Source organism: Sardina pilchardus, chromosome 2, assembly GCF_963854185.1.
Source record: "Sardina pilchardus chromosome 2, fSarPil1.1, whole genome shotgun sequence".
NCBI lineage: Eukaryota > Metazoa > Chordata > Actinopteri > Clupeiformes > Clupeidae > Sardina > Sardina pilchardus.
This window is the reverse complement of record NC_084995.1, coordinates 46,493,443-46,498,442: the sequence shown is the minus strand read 5'-3', so window position 1 is coordinate 46,498,442 and position 5,000 is coordinate 46,493,443. Positions and strand designations below refer to the sequence as shown.

Below are 5,000 nucleotides of genomic sequence, written 5' to 3'. Positions count from 1 at the left end.
ATTCAAGTTTACAGTCAGTAACTTACCAACGAAAGTGTGATTCGTTTGAGTTTTAGCTGTATGTATTATATCATTTATTTAGAGCTCCCATGATGAGAGCCTCGCTGGCTCTGATTGTGATTACACGCCGCCGGAGCCATCCACATCCAGAGGGCAACGTCAGCGACAGGTGAGAGGAGCACGGGGGGGCTGAGGAGGAGGCAGAGGCAAGGCACGCGGAGATCTGACAGGGGGTCTAGAGTTGAAGAGTTGAAGAGCTACAAGCCCAAAGGATGGCAAGAGAGGAGGTTTTTATCACATTTATTATCAAAAATAATATTTGCCTCTGATAAAGGTACAAACCATTTTCTTTATCTTGAAGAGTGATTAGTGTGTGCTCACCTGCCATGCACTGTATAATATTTTAAAGACAGAGCTGATCTTTATTAATCTATTGTATTTATCTGTTGCTTCACAGGCCAGGATTGAAACACTAAGTCTAGAACAGAGCCTTCAGCTGCTACGGCTCAGCCTGAGACGTGACCCCAGTCAGATGTTTGATCTGCTAGACCAAACATTTGGTACCCCTCCACCAGGCCTCCCAGTTCCAGGCCAACCCACCTGGTGTGTCTGCTCAAACTGCTGGGAAATGCCCACTGATCTAGAGAGAAAATGCTGTGGACAACATCCAGATTCATGCATCTCAATGCTGCCACACCTATTTATTTTGTCGGAGGGGGTTCTTCGCCTTGCTAGAAGAATCTGGAACGATGTCCGGGCAGTTACGCAGCATACAGACAGTATGTTGTGTGGCAGTATGGCGCACTTGGTCATGGTCGGCGTGTCGTCATACCCAGTTGCTGCGTTTGGAGGATTCGGCAGTGTTTTCCAGATCCACTTGGGCAATATAAAGGGTTTGTCCCGAGTAGAGTTTAGTAAATCTGGTAGCTATGTACATAGTTAGCTTTATTTATTTCATTTATGCATGTCTCAGTTTTGTTCTGCACCCTGTTTGACTTTGTTTGGTCATCGTTCTTAAATCATCAATGCATAGGCAATAAATCTCTGTTTATTTCAAAGAACTATCTGATTGTGTTCTTCTGAACATACATTTTACCTTGCCATCCCTGCTCATTCATTAGAAATGATCAAAAAAGCCAAACAACCAAAATTGTGTTAACAACTGTTTATTGAGATATTTGGGGGGAAACAAACAAACAAAAACAACCATATAATACTAATAAAAAAATACAAAATCTTAAATACAACTATGTACAATTTCAGGGAAACTGTTTCCTCATAGCTGATGCATCTGGTCAGTGCTGGCTAGTAGGTCAGGCACATGCTGCAACACTGTGGGGCCTAGTCTGTGGGTGGAGAGGCCTGTGCTGTTTAAAAAATACCAGTCACAACCACATATCTGAGAGTAATAACATTTGCAACTTTTAGAATACCAAAGGGGCATTATTATAGAGGAAGTCTTGTGAATATTTGCAGGTGTACCTGAAACGCAGATACTTGACGATGTTCTTCAGCCAGCTTGCCTCAAGAACAATTTCCCACAATCTCTGGTGTGCCAAACTGCCCTGTTGTATCCAGTCTTTCTCTCTGCTGTCCTCCAAAGGGCCGTGGTGGCAGGCACCAAGGGCCCACTCATGTTCTCCTGTGACGTGGTGCAGGAGTCCCATCCACAGGTCCTGAGGAGAAATAGTTACAAAATGACTTTAAATAAGGGATCTCACAAACACAGAGTGTGCACAATGACAAGTCTGACAAGGGGTCCAAACTGTTGGCCAAAGTAGAGATTGTTCTAGACATAAAATGACAGTTGGTTATTAGTATGACTGTGTAACCCATGTTACAGTTCATATTACTACTCGATTCAGAAACACACAAATTACATCATCTGTGATAGGTTACTTACCATGAACTCTTCATAACAGCTTGCAGCTTTGCAACAATGCCAGAAATGGTTGCAGACATCTTTGCTCCATGTCAGTAAGTCACAGCATCCCTTTTGCTGCCCTGCCTGGACATTGAACAACAAAGGTTTTAAAAGGATGTCAACAAAAGTTCACATCAAAAGGTTGATGTAGGTAATGTACAAAGCATACAATTGGAAAGGAGATCCAGAACATACCGCTACAAGTCTTTTGCTCAAGTTCTTTGATCCATGCTAGATGTCTAAAGAATGGTGTATGCCACTGTCTTTGAACGGTCCTTTAGCTAAAGTTGAAAAAAGAAATCATGGTAAATAAACCAATGAACAATCATAGCAATATGGTGATGCATGTAGTGTAGCAGAAATGTATTAGAGCTGTGAAATCCTACAACCTAGGCATGGATAAGGAAAACCTTACTATACCCTATACAGGTGAAAAGTTGTAAACTGTGTAAACATTGTAGTCAAAAAGCTTGATCTGGTGCGTACAGGCATTGCCTGTGTAAAGCTGGGTTATTTTCCATATATGAGTTTATAGGATAATCTTATTTTCCCATACATAACTTTCTAGGGTAACATTACTTGCTCAGGCATGAGTCCTCTTGAAAGACGGGGGAGACGACCTCACAGCTAGACTCCTTTGTGTCCAGGTGATCTATTTGCATTTGAACTGTTCCCATTGTGTGTGTGGCCGGCCATTTGGTTAAAGGCCCTCGGACACACCTCTTCTCCCCCTCTCCATGCCTCTGATGAATTAATGTTGGAAACTAAAATGTATCTGTTTCATGACAAATGATAATACATCCATGTTTGGTCTTGAATTAATACTTGTAATGTGGGCAACAGCCTAATCACAGTTTCATTGCAATCTAATATATTTGTACATGGTTATGGACTAAGAACTATATTATAGAGTTTTAGACGCCACACCCACTTTCAGGTAAAGAGGTCCTGCTGAGTGGGGGGTGGCTGGATGAATGAAAAAGAGAAGTTCTTGCAGTGATGCCTCTCTCGCTATCTTGGCTCTCTTCTCTTCCTGCTCTGCTCTGGTCTAGGCAAGAGGTCACACTGACCTCTCTGCCCCTCTCTTTCTCTCTCTCTCTCTCCCTGCCTTTCTCTCTCTCTCTCTATCTTTTGATTTCTTTATGGGGTTTGTTATTTTCATTATTTGATATATTGTTTTATCTGGTGTATGTAGCATTTTAACTTGGTAACGTGTTAAGGTTTAAGTCCAAGTTTATTGTTTGTTTTGAGGTTAAGATTACTTATCCTTTGTTACTTTGTTTAAGGATAATTACTGATACTTTTACTCTTACCTAAGGCTCAAGGCCTAATAAATGGTTAATTCTCCTCGCTCAGTTTGCATATCTCTACAGATCTAGTGTGCCATGCCATTCTCTGCCATAGTTAACATCATTAGTTATTTGGTAATGTATTAGAGGTACAATATGTCTTATGGAGTCAGATTTAATCGTGGTGAATTTCCTAATAACATTACCATTTAACTCCACATGGCTACTGATCCATTGTTCTTCACGCATGTAAAGGGAGAACGTCCGACGTGTTTGTGTAGCGCGTTTGGGATTGTTTTTGCAACCCTCTTACAAGTATTAATTCAAGACCAAACATGGATGTATTATCATTTGTCATGAAACAGATACATTTTAGTTTCCAACATTAATTCATCAGAGGCATGGAGAGGGGGAGAAGAGGTGTGTCCGAGGGCCTTTAACCAAATGGCCGGCCACACACACAATGGGAACAGTTCAAATGCAAATAGATCACCTGGACACAAAGGAGTCTAGCTGTGAGGTCGTCTCCCCCGTCTTTCAAGAGGACTCATGCCTGAGCAAGTAATGTTACCCTAGAAAGTTATGTATGGGAAAATAAGATTATCCTATAAACTCATATATGGAAAATAACCCAGCTTTACACCTGATAGTATATACTTTTAGTTTCTCAAGGCTAGCTTTAGCCCTGGTCGAACAATTTTGACAATAGAAATAAACAGCAATCAAACCTATATCAGTATCACTGCAACATTCTTAGACAGCAAGCATTTGAAACCCAAGCAATCTAATGTTAGCACGTATAATGTTAGATGAATACGAGCTATAGAACAACTGCAAAAGGCAAAACTTGTGTTCAACAAGCCCACTTGGCCAGAGCTGTAGTAAGACTAGGGAAGCGGTACTCTAAGTAAAAGATAAACTGACCAACATATTTCAAATCGTTAGCCTACATTGACCATCCAGCTTGTTGTCAACATAAAGTTCGGATACTCACGTGTCAGAGCTGTCAGAATTGTGGATACGGGGGAGGAGGGGGTCTCTTGAAACCTTGTTTCACGGGTGTAGATGTTGTGCCCTTCACGTAACTAACAAAACAATAAATAAGAGTCATCAAGTTAGTAAATAGTTTAGAAGCATGAAATAAATGCCATGGGGAAAAATCTTCACGGATATACAAATAACTTTGATTAGCGATTGAAAGCAGTAACGTTGACATACTTCGGTGTTAGCTAACTTAGCCAAACATGCAGGGGCATTGCAGCTCGTCTACATCGTTTTATCCTCTCACTGGCTGAATACTTGTTAGAAACGACAACATACTGTCCTAAAGCATTAACAAGTGCTCTCAAACATTATAAAGACATAATGTAATCTTACCTATCCAGTAGAAATAGGGCCACCATGGCATCCGTTTGCAGCTCTTGCTGTTCCTTTAGCTGACGCCATCGAACAAATGCAGCAGCACCGATGGCCACTCGGGTCTTGGCTGTCTTCGTCTGCCCTTTTTTTGGCAGAAGCCTTCTCAAAACACAGTCTTTCTTTTTCGGCCCGTTGTTGGCACCTTTTCTGCCATAATGTTCAAATCGTCGTTGCCGTATCTTGTATGCTAACTATACGTTTAGGAATGCTACGTGCTAACCAAGCTGGCTCTAGCTTCCTGGCAAGCTTCAGGGCGAGCACACGCAATCAGCACGTTCACGAAGAAGGGTACGCGCAGAGGGAGAAGGAGGGGGAGGGAGGAGCAGAGTGCAGTTTGATAGACGTAATCAGAATCCAATCGTTGTCAA

General features: G+C 41.7%; 1 protein-coding gene and 2 long non-coding RNA genes across 3 annotated transcripts in view; 1 reads left to right on the top strand and 2 right to left on the bottom strand.

The window, feature by feature from the left end:
• LOC134058852 (uncharacterized) overlaps positions 1 to 958 on the top strand; it is a 1,611-nt gene extending 653 nt beyond the window's left edge. Inside the window, exons 2-3 of the long non-coding RNA XR_009935035.1 lie at positions 83 to 287; positions 458 to 958. This is a non-coding gene — a long non-coding RNA (uncharacterized LOC134058852). The remainder of the gene's footprint in view (positions 1 to 82; positions 288 to 457) is intronic.
• Positions 1 to 5,000, bottom strand: part of kcnq3 (potassium voltage-gated channel, KQT-like subfamily, member 3) — a 58,614-nt gene that overhangs the window by 35,387 nt on the left and 18,227 nt on the right. The gene's annotated exons all lie outside the window — the stretch shown is intronic.
• LOC134058841 (uncharacterized) lies at positions 1,151 to 2,268 on the bottom strand. The gene is made up of 4 exons (XR_009935034.1): positions 2,120 to 2,268; positions 1,904 to 2,008; positions 1,483 to 1,676; positions 1,151 to 1,367 (listed from the first exon to the last, which is right to left on the bottom strand). It is a non-coding gene; the product is annotated as an uncharacterized LOC134058841 (long non-coding RNA).